This window comes from Homalodisca vitripennis, chromosome 7 (genome assembly GCF_021130785.1).
Source record: "Homalodisca vitripennis isolate AUS2020 chromosome 7, UT_GWSS_2.1, whole genome shotgun sequence".
Lineage (NCBI taxonomy): Eukaryota > Metazoa > Arthropoda > Insecta > Hemiptera > Cicadellidae > Homalodisca > Homalodisca vitripennis.
In genome coordinates this window covers 83,321,276-83,345,836 of record NC_060213.1, presented here as the reverse complement: position 1 = coordinate 83,345,836, position 24,561 = coordinate 83,321,276, and positions in this window count along the sequence as shown.

Here is a 24,561-nt window from a genome sequence, read left to right as displayed (position 1 = left end):
CCAGCCATTGGTTAAAAATAGGATAGTACGAATTCAACATATGCCATCGTTATATGTTAAAACATGTATAACACTACGTTTCGAGGGTTGAAATCTACACTCTTCCTCAGGTGTCAAAATAAACAATAAATAAACATGTACTGAGAACTTACAACGTGCGACGATGGATGTTTAAAGAAGAATAAAGTGATTTATTTTCTCTTTTTCTTACAGGCTACATACATACATCAATACATAACGGTAAATTAATATAATGGAGTTATAATTTCCTAAATCTTGCCAGGTCTGACTGCACCATTACAAAAGACTGGAAATAAAAAATTACTTCTTCAAAATACCTATAAACTAAACTTATAGTTAAAATATAACCTACAACTAAATGCGCTTAGGCCTATACTTTACAATAAATGAGAAAATATAGGGCCTCCAAGGCTAAGTCTGTTTGGAGGTTCCTTATTATATTTTAACACATAAAAACATCAGCAAACAACTTAATTTAACAATTTAGATCTCTCTTGAGGATATAAATTAATGTATTATTTAATCAAAACAAAATATAATAATAGTTGTAATCAACCTGCTTATTTGAGTTAGATTCGATTTTTCAAATTATTTGAAAATATATATATGGGCCGTGAGGTAAAAAACCAGTTACTATGTCTGAATATATAAAACTGAATTTATATCCTCTAGTTCAAACAACCACCTTCCCAATTTTTTAAAAAATACTAATTTGTTATTTGAGTTTTTTATGATCTACAGTGTCAAATGCTAAAGAAAAAACCACTTATACATTTACTTGAATTTAGGCCATTGTATACATTTTTGGTAAAATTAAATAGAGCGCTTTCGGTATTCATATTTTCTCTGAAGCCAAATTGATTTTTACTAAAAAAATCGGTCTTATTTAAAAAATTAACAATTTTCTTTTTCATGAGTTTTTCATAGATTTTTTGAGAAACAAGAAAGCAATGAGATTGGGCGATAGCTATTACACGTACTGCTTAGTCCACCTTTATATATAGGAATTACAACGGCTGTTTTTAATTGTGTTGGAAAAATTCCTTTTTGAAAACTAAAATTGATCAAATATGAGAGAATAGTGACTATTTCTGGTGCGACAGTTTTTATAATATATGAACTAATTTCATCTATACCTGCAGAAGTATTATTTTTCAATGAATTAATTATACCTAGGATTTCTTCCTCGCATACAGTTTCTAAAAATATAGTTCTTTGTTGGTGTTTATCTATAAAGTAATTTCTTATGTTTAATTTAGAAAAATCAAATTGAACATTATCGGACAATTTTAATCCACTTAATACATTAAGAAAATACTGATTAAATTCATTTGCTACATACTCTGAATCATATTCAAGTTTGCCATTTACATCTAAGCCTATGGTTTTGCTATTTTTTATTCTTTGGTTTGTAATGTCATTCAAAACTTTCCAAGTGTTTTTAGTATTGCCTTCACACCTTTCTAATTTATTTTTATAATAATCATTTTTCAATATCCTAATTTCCTCTAGTAGCTTATTTCTAAAACGTATATAATGATTTTTCAATTGAATGTTTTGAGGATGATTTTTGACTAATTTGAATAATGAATTCCTTCTTTTAATCTTGTAACAGATTGTATCATTAATCCAAGGTTTTAGTTTCTTGAATTCCCACTCGAATTACTATGTATCAAACCTGGCAACAGCTTGAAGTCTATACTGGAGAAAATTAACTATACATTGTATAAATGACCAAGAGCCAAGCAGAGTTACTGAAAGGACCTAGTTCCACATTGTTAACAACATTAATCATGTAAGAGCGAGAGTTTAATAAAAACATGTTGTGTGAACACGACATGACATTCTAATAGAGGCGGAATCTCTCCAGGAGTTTGGCGCTGTCGCTGGATTATGTCGGGATAATGTATACAGTTAGTAATCGGTCCTCGTTACTACAAACACACCACAGTAATCGCTTTATGTCTTTAGTTTTTACTTTGTACGTATATTATAACAGGACTGTATGCGATAGCAATTTCGTAGATCTTCTGTTAGATGTAAAGTTTAATAATTTAAGTTTCCAGTAATTTAACCGGAATCGACCAACTGGAAATTTGACTTTTACTGTATGTAGCGTTTCTGAGAAATTGATGTTGAGTAGGTAAGCTGGTTAATGCAAAACGTATTCTACATAATATAACTAAGATATACTAGTGTAATGACTACGATAAAGCTCAAGTTAGTCAGCCATTATCTAACTATCTAGTGATGTGTAACACACAAGATACCTGTACATGGCAGAAACTGTACACAGCAACACTATGTTATACAGTTTTCCTAAGTTAGTACATACAGGTTAGATTCCAGAGCATCCCTTCAGTTTCTATTGCCCAAATCATAAAATAATTCTAATACAACATAACCACTAATTTTATTTTCATATGTTTCTAAAATGTTTTAGCTTCACGTGTTATTTAAAGCTGATATTTTACTTAAACGAAAACGCGTAATTATTGCACCATCTTTGGAAAGTTTGGAAATTTTTTTTGTATATCCAGTAAGAGGCAGCCGCATTATATGTGCTTCTACGATGTTTTAGGAATAAATTTAGGATCAAATTAAATATAAAATAGGATTAAATAAAAAACCATTTCTTAGGCATTTCATTAGTTTAACAGAATCTATGCCATAACAATGGTTCGCCTAAAATAAAAGTGTAAGTGATTTTATGTCTATTTTCTTTCAGTAAAAAACTTTGAACATCACCTAAATTTACTTTTTACAACTAACTTACAGTATTTAAACTCCAAAAGCCATATTAAGACAAAGATCTTCCAAATATCAATCAAAAAAGTACAGGCTTTGTGGATGTAGCAATACAAGGTTTACAAGACAGTAATTACATTTTGTGACCAAAACAACCTAGTAAATACAACTACAGGACACCAAAATATGGACAAGCAGAGGCGTGCCAACCCGAAGGCTATTATTGTGTTGTCCGGTCCAGGATTACACAAACAGCACAGATAATAGTAAACGATATAATTGATTGAAGCCTAACAATCTAAAGCCAACATAATCATTACTAAGTGATAGTTTGCTGCACAACTTCAAATTATATGTGTACATATATGAGTGTATTACGTTATCAATATATGATTGGCTGAGTGATAGCGAAGCCTAATACTAGAAGCTCTGCAAAGATTTCCTTTCTGTAAGTATGTTTGAGAACGAACTGACCTTCGATGATGGTGCATAGCACTTAATGGGGTTTGGCTGAACGTTACATTTTACATTGATATACCATATTGAATATTTCATTAGGTAACCATGATGACAAAGAAAGAATCACTGAATAAATAAATCTGATGACATGGTAATACAAAATAATCTAAGTTACATAGTTAAAAAGTTTACATGCAACCTTAGTGAAGGCTGTTACGCACATTCTTTCCTTGTTTAAGTGTAACAACCGAAAACTCAAATAATAGCAGTCGACGTAAGAAATAATTGTTTTCTTTACATAAGCCATGAAATTTTAGAATTTAGTCCACTAGTGCTAAACGTTTTCGTCTTTAAAATTTATCTTTAAAAGTCCACTCAGTGAAACGGTACGTTTTTCTAAAGTATTTTTCAAATCTATGTACCATCTTAACGGGTTTATTCCATTCATTGGCGTAATTATGAGAGTGGGTGGGATAGAAGTTTCTCCCTAAAAATATAAACCATTAGTAATAAAGCAATTAAACCTGTATGAAATACAAAAGCAAAATGTTTTACTTTTAATTAGGCCTACTAAGTTTGTTTTAATTTGAATCCCTCTCCAGTGTGGTGTGTTTTTCTGTCATATCCAACCACCCCTTCTCCCGCCCCGTAAACCAAGCCTTAGTTACGCCACTGTAAACTCCCACCAATTATGGTTCCTTTGGTTCGTGGACTTGTTAAGTATTTCATGCTACTGCAGTACAAGGAATAGTTCCTTTTGAATTGTAACAAGTTCAAACCGCAAATTACGTTAATTAATACCGTATCTCCTTCCTCGAATTACAAAACCATTTTTACATATAATAGTAATAGATATTGGTCTAATTAAGATAGGCTGTAATAAATATTTAACTGGGTAAGTGATATGTCATGTCCTAACAGGATGACCTTTTAGATTCTGTATAAATGTTAATTTTAAGGGACTTCTAAGTGCTATACATAATATTGGTATCTAGTTTGGTGATTGGTTATGTTTGCCTACGATTTTGTTCTTACACATACTATTGAATAATTGAGTTATGGATTTATGAACATGCTGAAATTTTGACCTGTACCAAATCACTTTTAAAAAATGTGTGCATCAATTCTCTCAATTATGTATTATATTTTATTATCTCGATTTGTAAACATTTCAAAGAGCTGGTATTTTACAATTACTTTACTTTATACTTTTGCCTTAAATAGTTTTTAAAGCCCTGGGGATATTAGGATTATTTACTTGGGCATTGGGATGGTTCTAAAGCAAGCCCACTATCAATTATTGGTATTCAGTTTAAATATTATTCACATAAAAATAAATTATATGAAATTTCTATGTGATTGAACTCTTGCGATGTCAGTTATTTGAAGTAATTTATTCAACACTAAATTTTTTATTGTTGGGTAAAAACATTACTTTCATAGAATTGTCTCTTACTTGTTAATGTTAGTTAAATGTATGAAATTTACCTATAAACTCAGAGAGATAGATTTATCTTGAGTTTTTATTTACCTTATAACTTTTTGAATTGTAACAAGTTCAAACCGCAAATTACGTTAATTAATACCGTATCTCCTTCCTCGAATTACAAAACCCTTTTTACATATAATAGTAATAGATATTGGTCTAATTAAGATAGGCTGTAATAAATATTTAACTGGGTAAGTGATATGTCCTAACAGGATGACAGATTCTGTATAAATGTTAATTTTAAGGGACTTCTAAGTGCTATACATAATATTGGTATCTAGTTTGGTGATTGGTTATTTTTGCCTACGATTTTGTTCTTACACATACTATTGAATAATTGAGTTATGGATTTATGAACATGCTGAAATTTTGACCTGTACCAAATCACTTTTAAAAAGTTTGTGCATCAATTCTCTCAATTATTTATTATATTTTATTATCTCGATTTGTAAACATTTCAAAGAGCTGGTATTTTACAATTACTTCACTTCATACTTTTGCCTTAAATAGTTTTTAAAGCCCTGGGGATTAGGATTGTTTCCTTGGGCATTGGGATGGTTCTAAAGCAAGCCCACTTGATCAATTATTGGTATTCAGTTTAAATATTATTCACATAAAAATATATTATATAACATTTGTAAGTCATTGAACTCTTGCGATGTCACTTATTTGAAGTAATTTATTCAACACTAAATTTTTTATTGTTGGGTAAAAACATTACTTTCATAGAATTGTCTCTTACTTGTTAATGTTAGTTAAATGTATGAAATTTACCTATAAACTCAGAGAGATAGATTTATCTTGAGTTTTTATTTACCTTATAACTTAGAATATTCTGAAAACAAATAATAATGTACAGTAGCCTACTCACTGCTGAACATAAACTACATTATTTATAAAACGATAATCCTGTTTCCTCTGAGCCCAACACAGTTCATATTTTATTCAATGCAATGAGTGTATTACATTTTATAAATTCATCATGGGCCCTGTCATTCGTGTATTGACTACAGGCATATATCTGGGGTACCTTACTGATTTGAGAGCTTCCCACTCCTCAGTGAGTAGTTGTGTAGTGACTATAATAAATTACACCACATAACTAGCACAACCCTTCTCTCATCATGTATGTAATGCTCCAAAACAACAATATTGTTGTTGACCATATATACCACAATCATAAAATCAATATTGTGCCATTATTTCTTTTTCTATTGTAATAACTTTATCCTGGGAATACAACAAATTCACTATAACACCTATTTTGTAGTTTTTGACGTGACAACGTCTTAAATTAGGTTGCGGCTCGGAGTCACTCATGAAAAAGTGTAACGCCCGGTAACGTTACGATGCCCGTCCAGTGGGTCCGCCGCACGGGATCCGCACGGGATAAAGCAGATAACTGTGGGTCCGCCGCACGGGATAAACCAGATAACTATGTTTATTCGTGAAAATGTGGAGTGCTTAGATTCGTCATTTACAACAACTACAACAATAAAGGTAAATAATTGTACACTGATATTTCATTATCGTAAACTATGATTGATTGATTGATTAATTGTTAGATTGACACAAAAGTTGAGAAACTGAGTTTATAGGTTATGTCATACTATTGAGAAATGTTGATAGTGTTAAGTAAATTATTAGTTTAAATCACTCTGCAATCAATCGTAATTCAGTCGATTGAGAAGAAACAGCGCGTATTGCTAGTCAAACATTTAAAATAACAAATTATAACCTCTAACCTGTCATAACAGTGCGACCAAACAAACGAACTAAACCGACCAATCACCACGCGCGGAGTTAGAATTTAACTGTGTTTAGCAAGAATTTAAAATTCCAATTTTAGTAAATGTTTTATTCAACTTTACCATTTACAATAACAAATTTTAATTAATTTCAAATTATGTACAATGTTTTAGTAAACAAAATATATTTCTATAGTTAAAATTTGTGCAATTCTTATTTTCATTCAATTCCAATAAATATTCTACCGAGAAAAAGACGTTGTCACGTAAAATCTTCGCCCGTAAAACCGACTTTACAGGCAACCATAACTTTTTGTAAAATTAAGATTACACAGCATTTTTGGGATTTTAAATAAGGTAAAAGTTTGCCACGCCACGTATCACGTAACAGGCTTTTCTGAGATTGCATAACTCATTTTCTTCGATAATTAGGCTACGTACGTTACTATAGCAAATTTTGTCATATATTTGATTGTAATTAAGTACTTGTTTGCAAATTTACTTATTCCGGGATTTCCTTGTTGCCTTAAAGGTTACTTATAAGACCAATGTAAAAATGGTTGCACACTCTAAGCCAAATTCCATTAAGTGACATGCACTATTATCGAACTCGATGATGCCTATATAGAAATGAAGATTTATACAAAATTACAAGTCTCAAGATCAATTTGTTCTCGACATATCGTGCGTACAGAAATTAATTGTTTCAGTCCCTCTACTGACATGATCGCTGGCGCTCTTTCACTTAATACTACTTAGTTTTAAAAATACTCATGGCTTTTAACAAAAATAAATATTTATAATTTAAATTCCAAAATTTAAATTCACAAATTACTTTTAAAGAATGTTTAGTTTAATCGTCGGTATACTTACGGTAATCATACGGTATATTATTTTATAACTGTTAATAATCATAATCAAAATAGGTATACGAAGGTTTTTTTTTATAATGACACAATGTGATTAAAATTTTAATCAATATCAGAGGAGATTTTTATATTCACTGTTTTTTATAACTGCACAACTCTGATGCAAACATCTCAAATGTTTAAAAAATAAAGATGTATACAAAACTGAGAAATTGTGTCCTTTCGTCAAATTCAAAAGAGAGCATTATTTTAAATATCCCCCAAGTCTCTTTTTAAATTTTATTTTCAATAATTCTTAATTTCATTATTTTCACAGTTTTCCTCTGATCATTATTCCCAACCTAAAACCAACATATAAAGTTATTTGTTATATGCGACATCTTCTTAGTAACTTATTACTCATTAATTTTTATGATATGCCCATTAAGCTAAATTTTTTTTATTGTGACTAGTTTTGAGTCATTTTAGCCATCCTGAATCCACCATCTTTTATGTAAATTTAATATTGCAGGCACAAATGGGATCGTGTGACGTATAACCATTTTAAATTTTAAATTCAATAAGGAAAATGTTGTTCAATATTTTGCATATGTTAAAAAAGTACAGTACAAAGATAAATACAACTTTCGAATCTCTAATAATTTTAATTATCCAGAGTTGAGCTATTAGAAAATTAAACTTGCAAGTTCGAAATTCGCAATTAAACTCTAATTAGTTAAAAAAAACTTACACTATCATGGTGTCCTTATTTCATGTTTTACTCTTAAAATGTAAGTTTACGATCAAGTTAATGAACTTGTCCCGGCGGAGCAAGTTCTCTTTTGCTCATCTGTCTTTTACTGTTCCCAAGACATGAAAATAAATTCTACATAAACTTCATTAAGGCGTCACACCAAAATCTTACATCATGACCTCCACTAGAGAAATCTAACATAAACAATAAAAAATATTCTAAGATCCGTAAGGTTACTGTCATTATAGATCGGGCTTTACAGAGAGAAATCGTAGCCCATGGGGTTTAAGACCATGTGTTCTTGGGTGGAATTGAAGCAATAGGTAGACTTAAAATATGTATATATAGGTTGAGGAAGGTGTTACTTATTAATTTGGCATTTAATCCATCCATTACAACCTATACCTTCTACGTGTACTATAACATTCATAGCTTAAAGAAATTGATAAACAAAACTTTCTATGCCTCTTACAACAACGTAAAAACAGCTAACCTTTTACAACGAAGTAAAAAATCCGGTTCTGCTTTAAATGAAACGCTTCACTCGATAAGCTTAAAATGAGATTTTAAAATACCATCCAGGCGCGTTCCGTTTCAGTAAACGGATTTACTAATTTTACAGCCCAACGGGTTCAGCGCCAGCAGACTCTATGTACACCTTTGTTGGGCTTGGTTTATATACAACAGTTGTTACTTTAAATGTCATTACTTATATTTTTGTTTGTTACATTATTATAAACAAAAGCTATAAGCATAGGACGTGAAAAAATGTTCACTTATACTATGAAACGAGATGAGGGGGTCTTAGTTAGGGTAAAGAATACCTCTTCTATAGATTAACTGAACTTTATTAAATACGGACACCGTCCCCTCTACCATTCCTGAATCATCACATGTTAACTTTAAATACCTAAACTAGGGGGTTGGCCCGAAAAGAGTGCTACTAGAACCAAACATTGAACTGCACTCCCAACACTGTGCTGTTGTCTTTGCGTCCACACAGAAGTCCACAAACATTCTATCTATCCTCACATGTAACGGAACCTTTACAACAGTTTGAAACTCTTGAACCAACTTTTCCAGAAGACAATGAAAAGCCTTTGATACAAGTACGACGCCAAAACAATAATTAATGCTGACGGCTATAGAGCTTCAATCAGAGTGAGCTTGTCAATGAGATCTTTTGTGGTGTTCTGTGCTCTTTGTGTAAGACTGGACTGGGCAACACAATGATAAATAAGCCTTCAGGATGTCACGCATCTGCTTGACCGCACTTTAATACCATATACTGTTTGTGCAATATTGTTTATTATTATCAAAATTGGGAGAGCAGAAGTGGAGCTTATCATTCAGGGAAATATCTCGAGAACGAATCAGGCTATGAATTTGAAATTTTGCATAAAACTAGAATTTTTACCATGTCAACATCTTGTTTGATGTTGATATAAAGAGTTCACCCTAATATGGTGCGTGGCTGAGCGTTACCAAAGCGTATCAATCATTTAGGGTGACTGGTAATACGTATCTACCGTCTTTGTCTTAAAATTGTACATGCTTATCAAAGACACAAAACATGATCTGGCCTACTTCTACTTTGTTAGGGTTAACTGACATTATAGAATCTTTGCAAACCTCACCTCGAACAATTTGCACAGAGTACTCGTAGTGTCCGATACACGATAAAAACTGCTAGAGTGAGAGTCTTCTACTTAAACCACGAGACTCTCATTTTATCTCATAGCTCAAAATTATCACTTATATGTATTATTTAGGATTTATTTTGTAATGTATAATACCTATTAAATAAACCGTGTATTTTAGTTACAATTAGAGGTAAAAAATACTGTAAAAACCTTAGATGATTTGTGTAATTTGAAATAAACATTTGTAACAGAAATTACACTTCTAACCCCTTTAAGATCATGGTTTTCCTTTTTAAGATCTTGAATGGGATGATCGAATGTCCAGCCATTCTTCAGGCAATAGACCTTCATATACCTCGTAGTCAAGCACGGAGCTCCCAACTGTTCACCAGACGTCACCATCATACCAACTACCTTTACCACGGTACGATCCCGAGGCTGATGAGAACGGGCAACAGTATGTGTTCTGACGTGGACTTCTTTGACCCGTCTTTTCGTCACTTCAGGAGAAACGTACTGGCAGCTATAACTTCACCAACTGGAGCCTGAAAATCGACAGTGTGTTCTAGGTGATGAGTGCCTGGGTGGTGCCTTTAAAGGGCCACATCGTGCTTTATGCACGAATATTGGCTGTGATAGCAACTTATGTTTTGGTGGTGCCTTTAAAGGTCCACATAGTGCTGCGATGTTATATATTTGCTATCGTTACTGTTATCTATCTGTTATCTATATTTTATTATTTATGTTATTGTTACAATGTATTATATAGTTTATGTAAATTGTTATTGTCCTAGTTATTTATATTGTTATGTACTGTTATTAATTTATTATTGTATATATTATTGTTGCACGCTGCTTCTAAGTTACTAGTCCTCTTCTGAGCTAATCCTTGATATTTTGTAAAATGGTGTATTGCCGTAAATGAAATAAATAAGAAATAAGAAACCAAATACTTTATGGAATAATTGTATAAACAGAAGCAAGGCTAATTAATTAAGATCATACTAGATAATAAGCTAATTTATTATCACTAGTCTTCCCTCTGTCACTGATGGTGAAAGAGAGATGTTTATTACGAAGATGCAAGCCACAGACAGAGGTACTAACAAAGAGACAGCAACAGCAATTCTGTTAGAGCGCACAGCGTCATCAGATTGGCCCTAATTAAAGTTCAGTTACCAGATGCGCTTTGCTCACTGAACAAAGAAATTGCTGAATTCGATCAGTAAATAAAGTACGCTTGGATTAAAATATTGTTGCAAGGGATTTTCTGGCTGTTAATACATTAAAAATTGTCAAAACCTGGTTGCCCGGTATCTCTAAGCTGGAATTATTCGAGAGCACTAAATAAAATAGCTCGGTATATTAAATGCTTAAAACTTTTCCTTTCGATTTCAATTTAAAACTAGTTATAGGCGAGGACTCAGATTCTATAGATAATAGCCACTTACCTACTTGCCTAAATGCTTTAGGACTCTCAATCGTGTTCGCTACCTGTCTTGTTCAAGTGTGCTATCTAAGTAACGACCTGAAATTGTAAATACCACTCTTAGCATAATCCCATCGACCCAAAACGCAGTGTACAATGCCATGTCCAATATATCTAATACTTACGGCTTTATTTTCGGTGAACCCCTGCTGCTAAATTGGGACTTATTACCAAGTAAGGAACCTAAAAGTTTCAGTGTATGTCTTTGTTTAACAAACTTCGGTGGAATACTCAAATAATTAGAACATCTCTCTGTTTTTAACTCACAGTGGATCACACTGTATCTAGTAGTAAAATTATCAGAGTATTTCTCTGTTTGATCCTATCTGCGGATTACACCATTTTGACACGAAACTAGTTTCTTGAGGAATACAATTATATGGGTTAATGTCTCCTACTAATAATGAAATATAGAAAAATGGTGTTTATATTACCAACTAATAAATACAATTTTCGTTATCTTTTAATTTTTACCCTTACTTTGTATACTTCATTGTCGTTGTATTTGCATTAAAACACTTCTTTTTTATTAACATATTAGTTAATGTATCTATATTCAAAAAAAAGTTAAACAAAGTTATGGTCTGTTGGAATAACTATCGTGGAAAATTGTATTTTAAAGATGGATTTTTAATAAAAACGTGGTTTTCAAGAAATAACCTAAATAATGGAATGCAAGCTCTTAAGGATGAACGTCTTTGAAAATTAAGAGATTTCCTTACAAATGATCTATACACTATATGCCAAGTTAAAACTGGAATAAGATATATTACTTACCTTTTATAACTGTGAAAGAAATATTAAAACTCTAAATTTAAAAATGTTTCACTAAAAATAGTAAAGAATACGTGCTTTAAGTTTTTTTTTTTAAACACCTTATTTGCTATTACGAGTAGCACTTTCTCCGAAAAGCGCCATTATATGCACTGTTTGTTGTTATGTGGACAGATAATAACAGAATCAAAAAGCTATATCTACATTTTACCAACCTACCGAAAAGGTTTCCTTTATGCTCAGATAAACTAATATAATGCATTTCGGAGAAATAAAAAGGATTCTCAGCACACATATCCTGGTTAATATTTAAGCAAGAGGTGAAAACTTTGCTAGAGACTAATTAACATTTGAGAGACCCGCAGTTACTTAGGCGTTATTGTTTATTTTTTATATACGTCCGATACTTCAACTACTTGAGGTTGGTCAGCTGAAAATGAGAAGATTTTGTTTTAGTAAAATTATGTATCATGCACTCAGACAGATTGATACATCAGTAGTTTATTCATGGTAATTACCGAAGATTAATAAGTGTAAAAGGTGAGTGGCTACAAATACTTATCACGAATGATTCAATATTGTTATAAATGCATGCGGATAATTTCATGTTGCACTGCCCTTAAAAAAACGAACATCTAATACATGATATCAATCAACAACCAAGCAAAGTTACTGAAAGCTTCCACTTCCACTTTGTTAACAACATTAATCATGTGAGAGCGAGAGTGTAATAAAAACATGGTATGTGAACATGACATGACATTCTAATAGAGCGGAACATCTCTAGGGGACTTGCGCTGACGCTTGAATATGCCGGGAGAATGTATACAACTAGTGGTCGGTACTCGCTTGTTTATTGCAACAATACTATATTCCTTCCTCAAACAATACGAACACTTTTACATCTAGTAGTTGCTTTAAGTGCTATACAAGTATTGCCCTACTTAAAATATGCTAATAAATCCAGGGCAGCTGATATTCCCTAACTGGAAGACATTTTCGCATTTTTTTCACCTTGGTTTATGTGTTCGCTGGTTGTAGACAGACTAAGAAAAATATGATCTGATAAGAAAATAATTACAATGTCATATTTTAAACTGTTTAATACCCTCCTATAAATTTAGTTGTGTCCTTCTACAATGCTAACTGGCTCTCGGCTCCTCTACGATAAACATTAGCTTTTTTAACAAAGTCATTATAACCACAATGGGCTCAATTTTAAATATACTCTTACAATGCATTGATTGTATTTAAATGCAGAGGTAAATATTTAGTTTATTAAAGATTGTTAATTAATTATTATTGAGACATTTGAATAAAAATGTTATATACAGTTATTGCTAAGACTAAGTTAAGTTAATAAAGTTAACAAAAGTTATATACTTCAGAATTAACACATGAGCGAGGTTTGCAAAGAATACAATAAACTACAGGTCTACATTAAATAGGTTTACAATAAAATACAGCATTTTTGTAAATATGACATAAGATCCTTGTGAATCTATCAAGAATATTTGGCGCGCACGCGGGATTATGTTGGCAGAATATAAACAGCTGTTTGTCGGCTCTCGGCACTTTTCACTTCAGAACACAAGTCATGATAGTTGTTTGAAAGTTGTTAACATTTTCCACTAAACGCATACCACCCTGTAACTCTCAGACCTCGTCATTATTTTGTATAACATTTTCTAGGGTGCTCATGTTCGTAATTTTTTGTAAATACTATTATTTTTATTCGAACAATATTTTATTTTCAAGAAACAGTTTGTAAAACTGCAGTGAAATCTTACAACAAATAAACTTAATCGACAACAAAATTACATTCTAAAAAGCTGACAATACCAATAATAAATAGACTGAATTACCTTGGCCTAACAATAATACATCCCAATTTAAAGTTACTTACAAAATATTTCGTAAACCAATGCAAACAGGCAGCACGATTCCAGAAAACTCATGCCACTCATCTCAACATATTATTGCAGCTTATAACTCCATCATATACAGAATGGTATGATTAACCTTATAAAAGAAGGAATTGAAAGAGAACGACAAATGATTATCCAAATATTGTATATTTATATGTATATTTTGTTTACAAAATACATTTAAAACAACCAGACATTGCGTAGCTATGGTGCGAAGGGTTGATTCAACGGAATGTTGAGTTCACCTTTCCTCGTAAAGAGAAGCCATTTGGATTCTGACGTTGTCACAGACTTTGAGACTATTTTTCACAATTGCCATAAAAATATAAAAAAAATAAAAAGGATTTGGGTGTGTATTACGTCTTTTTAAAATGAGACATCTCCCATCACTCTATGACTAAAAGTAAGCACTTAAAACTGCTCGAGTTTAACATGGTTCTTGTGGGGGAAAACTCAAGATCAATTTACTACAAGCGACACTTCACAAAACAGAATGTGACGTAAGTCACCCCTGAACGCGATTTCCTGGCAAGACATAATTAAGGTCAAGTTACATTCAGTCTAAGTTTAAAGTGAATTTTATTATATTTCATGGAAATTGTTTACCATACATTTAAATAACTACTCTCGGTTTTACTCTGAATTTGAGCAGTAATTAATGTACCAACCATCAAAATCAATCCAGTAAAACTCCAGTGAATTGGTTAAAAAAACCATAATTCTCTAATATTTTAAGATATAAAAATAAAGAAAGATTCAAATACAAGCAGAGAGAGTAACCATGCTCAATTATTAAATTATATGTGATATATGTATATTATTCATAATTACTTACAATTAATAATTAGTATATAAAATCCTATGGTCATCCATGCAAGAGAGATAAAACCGGCAAAGTGGTAACTATTCATTGCAAATCTGTAACGACTAAATGATGTATTGACAGTAAGCAAACGTTAAATTTAAATATCCTTATATTCTTTTGGGAGGACTTGTATAGCAATTGATTTTTATCTATAAAAATTAATTTTTTCTACACATATACTGTACTATTCAGAGTTTAGGGAAATTAACAACAAAACATACAGAACCCCGTACATCAGCGTTAAAAACAACTAAGCTTTTACGTTGCAGTAAAAAATCTTGTTCAGCTTTAAATGAAACGCTTCACTCGATAAGCTGAAAATGAGATTTAAAAATTCCTTCCAGGCATGATCCGTTTTACTAAACGGATTTAACAATTTTACAGCCCAACGGGTTCAACACCAGAATACTGGGCTTGATTTTTATACAGCAGTTGTTACTTCAAATGCAAGCACTTGTGTTTTTAATAAATATATAAACACATTAATTGACAAGTACACTCATAAATATTAATAATATATAGAAGTGATAAAGTCTTGTAGTGATATAGTGAATTACGGACCTTTAACAACAATTAGAAGCGCTTGAGCAAACTGTTCCAAAGGACAGTTTAGACCCTTTGATACCAACGATTATTGCTGGAGGCTGTATAGTATAAGTTTCAATCAGAATGAGCTTGTCAATGAGATCGTTTGTGTTTTTCTGTGCTCTTTGTGTAAGACTGGACTAGGCGAAACAATAATACCCTTCGGGTTGTCACGCTTCTGCCTGCTCGCACTTTTGTGACATGGACACATCCTGTTGTGTTTAATTGTATGATAAGTAGTAGGAAAGCTTATCACAAAGGAGAAAATATTAAAAACGAATTTGGCAAAAAATTTAAATTTTTGTATGAAACTACGTTTACCAGGGCAACATCATGGCAGATGAGGATGTAGGGGATGTCAACCCTATCTCCTAAATTAGATCTGGCTGAGTGTTACCGAAGCCTGTCACTGAGGGTAGCTGGAAAACGTCTCTTCTGTCTTTTTGTATATCCGTACGATATTCTGTGAACAATTTGAGCTATAGACAAAAGTTTGCATGAAATTGATTTTTCCACAGGCAAGATTAATTTGACGAGGGCAAATGCCCCTCGAGGGGATGTTCTTCTTTCTATCATTAGCAAAACATTTTAAGCTGTACATGATCTGGTGTTATTTTACGTTGTTAAGGTAAAATTTGAATCATTGAAACTTTAATATCGCAAACTTTACCTCAAACTATTGGCCCAATGTAATGTACGATAGACAAGATAAACAGCCTGAGTGTTGATCTTCTATTTAAACACTGAGTTTTTTTGATCCACAGCGCTAAATTGTGTTAATTACAGATGTATTACACCCATTATACCATGTGGAGTGTAATCCGTATTACATCAATCATTACAACAGCAATAAACAGCTGAGAGCCAACCACTGAGTGAATATGATATGATATACGATCATGTAGTGTATGATGATTTTGGTAACCGTGCCAATGAGCATAGTCTTACTGATTAGAATGACATGCTCATGAGTGTTTTAATTACTTTCTCCCTTTATGAATACATAGATCATCCGTGATAACTCATTCCATACAAAACTCGATTCCACTGGTGTGTTGATATTTAGTCATATTTTTTATTTTATTTCTATAATTTCTGCGCAATTACGCACAATTTTAAGGTTATACATATTATTTTAGCATAAATATGGACTACATTCTTGATTACTACCACTACATATTGTACTAAAACACTTACCTTACCTACAATTTTAGTTGTGCTACATTATTTGTAAAATATTTAGCCGTACATCCTGTTATCAAGAGTTGTAATTTCAATGTGTTCTATATTTTTAGTACAAATTGTAATATAGAGCTATTATAGTACTGTCCAAAATTCGTCATAAAATTCGGGATCATCTGGGATGGAATTTTTATTTTTAATTGAATATCCGCGAGAGCATGAAATGGTCATTGTAAGAAGTCACCATTTTAGCATCCCATCTTATTTCAGGCCATATACCGGAAGCTTGAGAATGGACTCAACTGAGGCATCACCACCTAATCATGGGCTTATATTACTGTTTCCGAAACTCATTCTACTTAATTCATAAAATCATAAAAACAAGAAATCTCTGGTTGTCACATTAAAGGGTCTTCAAGCATTATCAATTGATAATGAGAGATCTTTAGATAAACCAGGCATAATTTATAAAATTTCGGTGGAATGTTGTGGAAATTCCTTCTTTTTCTGGCTCGCTTAAAAGAATCGGTAGCTCTTGGTAATATATAAGGTTATTATTTTATTTATTTGGTTCTACGCTTTAAATTCAGTTTGGCTATGTATAAAGAAATGTGGGAGAAAATTATATGTAGCATTTAATCCACATTACATAATCAAACATACTCAGTGTAGAACCTAAAGCTATTGAGTGATGATAATCTAGATCAACTCCTTTTTTCTGAGAGCTTCTATAAAACCAAAGGTTTATTTAAATTAAAGAAAGTGTACTAAAACATTTTTAAGGTCAAACCGTTTATACTTAATGACAAGTTTTAATTGACATTCCAGGGAATGGAACCTGTGTATTCTGGTTACGACCATAGGTAAAAATCTTAAAACGCATGGCTGATATATTATCATTTTAAACAAAAAATTCTGCATATAATTTGTTGTTCTAACCAAATAATTTGTGAAATAATTGTATAAACACAAGCAGGGCTAATAAACATATACGAGGCAATTAGGCTAAATTAATAGATTAGTCATCCCTTTGTCACAGATAGTAATGTAGCTGCAAGCCACAGAGGTACTACAAAGAGAGAGCAACAGTAATTCTGTAAAACGCGTAGCCTTATCAGAGTGGATCTGATGAAAGTTCAGTTACCAGTTGCGCTTTGTTCACTGAACAAGGAAATTGCTGAATCCGATCAGTAAATAAACACGCTCTGGATCACACCAATCTAGAGTTCAATCATGTTACATGTGTGTATCATACACTTCTGTTTCTATATTAATGTATAATTAGTGTACCCATCGTCAAAAAATTAGACAGTGTAATGAACAATAGGTACATTAAAAGATACACACGCGACACACAGACACGCACACACGCACACGCACACACGCACACACACACACACACACACACACACACACACACACACACACACACACACACACACACACACACACACACACACACACACACACACACACACACACACACATAATGGAATGTGAACTATTAAAAATTAAATTCTATTAAAATTTAAAATGTTCCTACAAATGAGTTATCTATTATATGTCTAATGCTATCGCATTTTGAATATATATCTATAGTGAGACAAATATTAAAATTCTCGTATATTTTAAAATACATTGTGTATAAATAGTAACAACGATACTTTTTAAGTTTTTCAAGCTCCTTATTTGCTACTCCGAGTAAGATTTTCTCCGAAAAGCGCCCGTTATTTGGTCCACAGTGCAAACTATAAAGGAGGTAGCTCAAATCTTTCTTCTTTCTTTTTTATATGGACACATAATAATAATAATAATAATTTTATTGCTTTAGAACATGTACATGTTATAGCAATTGTCAAAGAAGAAAATAAAGCTAAAATTTTGGATTCATACATTACATCTAGGTTACTTTCGTACATACAATTTATTCCATCCATCCTACTGCTCATTTATTCGAATTTCCCACTCTAGCACCAGCGTCAGTCAGCCAATTATGTGGTCACCCAAACATGTGCCATGAACTCGTCTGTAATTGTAAAAAGTGTCTGAGAGCAGTGCACTTTTCAGACGAGTTTTAAATGCCTTAGGCATTGCGACACTTTTAATGAAATTTGGCAGTTTGTTGACAAACTGAGCTCCTGCCTGAGAAGGCAAGCGCTCATGTACTACCGTCCTGTGTCTCCCAGTTCGGTAGTTGTCCCTGCCTCTAGTCTCATATGAGTGTATATCACTACCTCTGATGAGATTGCATTTTGACTTGAAAAACATAGATGTCTCTAGAATGTAGAGGCAGAGTAATGTCAACAGTTTCAGTTTTCTGAATGCTGGTCTGCACGACTCTCTCCATTGTAGTTTTTGCAATTGTTCGAACGGCTTTTTTTTTGGAGTGTAAACACTCTAGAGAAATGTGTATTTGCACAGCCTCCCCACAAGACCACTCCGTATGACAGGTGGGGATATATCAATCCATAGTACGCCGTCATCAGTACCTGAGTTGGGCAGTATTTGGATAGCTGCCTCAAAACATAAATGCCTGAGGACAATTTTGAACAAACGTTGTCTACATGACTATCCCATGTCAACCCTCGATCAAGGTGTATTTCCAAGGAATTTAGTCGAGTAGACTTCTTCGATCTCAGTCTCCTCCAACATCACTATAGGACTTTGATCAGAGACGGTCGGCCGCAAACGAAATTGAACAAACACCGATTTTGACGGGTTTGTTTTAAGATTGAGCTCATTGAAATGTTGAATTAAGTTGTTGAGCTCAGTGAATGTTGTCATTTCAAGTTGTATGTTTGATTTTTCTTTGAAACAGATAGTCGTGTCATCGGCATACTGGAATATTCGTCCTTGGTGCAAAGATGAGCCAGCATCGTTGGACATACAATAGGAAGAGTAGCGGACTGAGAATGGAGCCCTGAGGAACACCACAACCCAGCTCACCCCCCTCCGACGTACGTCAGAAATTTTTACGAATTGTGTTCTATTACTGAGATACGATTCAAGCCACAAAGAGTGGCACTCCTCGTAATCCCGTAATACTCCAGTCTGTGAAATTAGGGTGTTGTGATCAACGCAGTCAAATGCTTTAGATAAGTCAAGAAACACACTAAGTGTGTCTCTATGACTTTCAATTCCTTCTACTATCATCTCGACCAGCCCAACGACTGCGTCTATTGTCGACTTCCCACTTCGGAAACCGAACTGGTTGATGATAGTAAGTTGTGTTTTTTTCCAAAAAATTCAAGAGTCGACTGAGGAAGATCTTTTCAAAACTTTACTGAAAACTGGTAAAATTGAGATGGGACGATATAAACTAATTTGGGGTCACCTTTTTTGAATATCGGGGTGATTTTGGCTTTTTTCAGAGAAGATGGAAATATTCCTGAGCGGAGAGAGAGAGATTTATCAAATGTTCAAGCGGCCTGAACAAGTTGCTGTGCACATTGCTTAAGAAGCCACATTGAAACATGATTTAAATCGTTTGAATTTTTTGAAGGAAGATCTCTCATCACTCTGGCAATTTCCTCTTCTGTAGTAGGAGCCAGAGCCATAGAAGCTGCTGGGCTCCGTACCAAAGTGGAATGTGGCTGATGCTGCTTTGGACTGAATCCTTGGTCAGCACCAACCGAGGCAAAAAAATTATTGAAAGCGTCCGCGACTTTGGCTGCATCGCTGACTTGATCGTTTCCAATCTGAAGCTCAATTTGTCTTTCAGTTGGTGGACTTTTATTTTTGATGATAGCCTATGCCGTTTTTGAAAAATTGTTTGACGTGAGCAATTTTTTTGGTGACGTCATATGCTTTTGCAGCTCTGATCACCTTTTTATAAATCCGCTTGTAATTTAAAAAAAAAAATTTGAAAGCCTCGTCACTCGAGTGCTTGTTGATTTCAGAGTAAAATTGTAATTTCTCCCCTTGAAACCAAAATGCCTCTTGTAATCCATTCACATTTTTGTATTGTAGCCTTTTGATGGATTGTTTTTAGGGGACAGCTCCCGTTCAGATGGAAAATAAAAGTGTCTTCAAAGTTTTTGAATTGTAATTCAACGGATCTCTAAAATTTAGGCAGTTCCAACTCTCTCTCGAAAGAAAAAGAGTTTTAGAAGAGCAATGTTTGAGGGCTTTGTGTTTCTGATTGTTGTTTGTATGATTGGATCCCGTGCTGGTTTGAGACCACTGACAATGGCCTGTTGGCCATAGTGGTCTGAGATGGCTGTGTTGATCACAGACACCCGGAGGTCAGTCAAGTTTAATATGATGTTATCTATCGCAGTCGCTGAAGTGCTGGTAATCCTTGTTGGTGTGTCTATTGACCAGACAAGACCGAAGGACCCCAACAAGTCAGCGAAATGTTTCGTCAAGGGACTATCGATATCTAGACATCGATGTTAAAATCTCCCATGACGATAAATTTTCGATCCTCCTTGTCATGTCAGTCAGAAGTTTTTCAAATTTGGAAAGAATTGTTTTTCATCTCCGTTTGGGGACCTGTACACTCCAATTATTTGGATTGTGCTGTTGCTCTGTGAATGTTTACCCCTGTGACTTCTAAGTCTTTGTCAGTTGTGCTTTCGACAGAAACAGGGATAAACGAAAAGATTGTTCCGAGCAAAAACCGCAACAACCCCCACCTTTGGCTGAGGTGCGACAGCATTTGTTAGCCAATTGGTAATTTTGAATGTTGAAGTGTTCAATGTTGCTGCTGTTAAATCCGTGTTCGGATATGACTAGCACGTCGGGAAGAAAGCTTCTTCGCACAAGAGGGAAAGTTCCATTCTCTTTTTTGTAGCCATTTGTGCATTTTGATGCAAAAATGTCAAGCTATCTGAAAATTTTTTTTTTAAATTTCGATTTGAGGTCAGTCAATTTGTTTTGGTGACTAGTAGTGGGTTCCCTAAAAAATTTTGTTTTTTCTAATATATTGCCATGCTGCTGGTGTCCTGTGCTCTTAACGGCGTCAGCGAATGACTCAAAAAGCAACACCCTTGGCTGCTTTGGCGTCTCCTGAAGATCGGTTCCGGTCCTCCTTCGGTTCTCGACATAGCAGTGGGCAGTGCGTGGCTAGGTGCAGCGACAAGCGGAGGTTTGTGGCGGCGAGGGTACCTGGTGCCATGGTGGCCAGGTGCGCAATCATGAGGCACGTCAGTAGTCGCTTCCCACTCTCGCGAAGATGCTGGCCGTGAGAGGTGAATAACTGTCGCCCGATGCGGCTAATGTCGAGCATCTCCACTCCCCACACTCCCTCACTCCGAACACAGAGCTCGCTGATGTAGGCATTTGCTTACTCTGATGGTCTCCTGTATCGGACTATCGGGGGACAGATCGGTGCCTTGGAAATAAAGGGGTATCAGGACTTTAGACGTCCTGCAGTTTTTAATTATTTCTTCAAGGTTGTTGAAGATTATATTCTGCCTCCCTGCAGCTACATCGTCGTTCCCGGAGATCAAGACGAAACAGTTGTCCGGAGGAGGGGCGGCGTCTGGGATTGTGTTGAGGAGGCCGGGCTCCGGGTTTACAGGTTCCACATACATTAGTAACACCGTCCACTCCCGCCCTCATCATACTGGCAAGATGTCGGGCATGGATGTCGCCTACAATAGAGACAGTCTTAAATGGCAGTTCTTTCTTTCTTGTTTTCAGCAAACATGTGCTCTTTTTTTTGTTTTGCATTTTTCAATAGAATGATTTGTTTGTTTCTTTTTGTTTGATTTTCGATAATAAAATAAACAAAGACAGATGTTGATTTCTGACAAACCTGTCGGCAAGGTTTCATTTACGCTCGGATAATCAAATATTGCGCATTTCTAAGAAATAAAAAGAATTCTCAGCTCACATATTCTGATGAATATATAACCTGCAGCAGAAAACTTTGTTGGAGACTAATTAACCTTTGAGAGACCTGCAGTCACTGAGGCGTTATTGTTTACGTTTATATGCTTTCCTTACTTGATTTAAATTTGCATTCAGATTGCGTTGCGTTGGGGTATTGGGGTGGATTCACAGATCCTCACACGTCAACCTGAGCTTATTGTGTGCCCCTTTGATGTTAGAGGGGTAAGCCTATCTTTGTGCCCTTAATTAGGCTAAGAAGTTTTTCCCCGATACTAGCATCTGGTTCGTCGCCTGGTTGTTTATCACCGAAAAGAGCCCTTCTCCTTGCTCCCAGTCTCTCACAGTCCAGTATTATGTGTTTTGCAGTCTCTTCAGACTTATTGCAGAGTCTACACTCCGAGTCCTCATTTCGTAAACCTAGAGTGTTTAGGTGTTTCCTGAAGTGGCCATGTCCAGTGATCAAGGCAATCACTTGCTTAACCTGATCCCTGCCCAGCCCCATCACACATCTGGTGAAGCCGGAGCTAGAATCAGCAAGCAGTCTTTTGCCGAGTGCTTGTCCTTGGTGACTCTGCCACCGCAAGCGGTGTGTCTTCCTGGACCATTTGTTTATACTTTGATAAGCAGCTGACTTGCTTATACCACAACTCGGTTCTGGACCGGTGTATGGCATGCTTGCTCCGCTTTTGGCAAGCCTATCGGCGCATTCGTTGCCACCTATGCCTGTATGGCCCGGTACCCAACCAAGACGTACAAAGTTGCGTGATCCAAGCTTGCAGAGAGTGTTGAAGCACTCCCACACAAGCTTGGATGAAATGCTGTTGGACTCAAGAGCTTTAAGAGCTGCCTGACTGTCTGACATTATGCATATGTTCTTTACCTGGTACCCGCTGGTGAGGCCTAGGTTGGCACAGGCCAGGATACCATAGATTTCGGCTTGAAATATGGAGCAGTTCCGTCCCAAACTGCCGCAAAGGGCAGTTCTAGGGGATTGACTAAACACTCCATATCCGGTTCTGCCCTTAATAAGCGAGCCATCCGTGTACCAGACAACGCTCTTTCTTATTGTTGTGATGTTATCTTGCGATTTCCACTCATCTCTGGAGTAGAAGTCAACAGAGAATGGCTTATTGAATACGAACTCCGTTCTCATTATGTCTGAGACCATTTCGAGAATAGCGTTTGGGTTTACAGCTTCGGTGATGGTGCCGTGGCCCATTTTAGACGTTCCATTCCTCCACAAGTCAGCAACCATCAGCCGATAAGCTGACACGCGCTTCAGCTTTTATATAGACATCAAGAGGCAGAAGTCCTAAAGCCACCTCGAGGGTCGCTGAGGGACTGCTCCTAAATGCTCCGGTTGCAAAGATTGTGCCAAGCCTTTGTAAGCTTTCGAGCTTGGCTTTAGCAGTTACCTGATTCACCTTTGTCCACCAGACTAATGAACCATAAGTGATTTGAGGCCTTACAACTGCTTTGTAAAGCCATAGTGCTATATGGGGTTTTATGCCCCATGAGATTCCTGCAAGTCTCCTGGACGTCATGAGCGCCCACTTTGCTTTGTGCAGGATATTGTTAAGATGATCATTCCACGTAAGCTTATGGTCTAGAGTCAGTCATAAATATTTGACTGTCTTTGACCACTCAAGCTGTGTGGATGCGAGTTTCAGCCTGGAAAGAGACTCTAGGTTCTTTTTCCTAGTGAATGGTACAACTACTGTCTTAGAGGGATTTACTTTCAGTCCCTCTCCATGACACCAGTTGTGTACATGTTGAAGGTTGGTATTCATGATATCAACAACAACATTTGTATGTTTTCCCTGTACCATAAGGACTATGTCGTCTGCATATCCTTGGACATAGATTCCATTGTTAGTAAGGTCCTAAAGTAGACCATCTACTACTAGATTCCACAGTAGAGGTGACAGGATGCCTCCTTGAGGGCATCCCCTTGTGGGTGCGATCACAAGCGATTCTTCATTGAGATCGGCCCTGATCCGTCTGGAGCACAGCATGGCCCTAAGCCACCGACACAGAGCTGGCTCGAGGCCACGTCGCTGTGCTCCACTTACCATCGCAGTGAATTTAGCATTGCCAAAAGCTCCTTCAATGTCTATGAAGGTGCACAATGCCAATTCCTTGGCGGACAGGCTATCCTCAATCCTACTGACTAGTTGGTGCAGTGCTGAT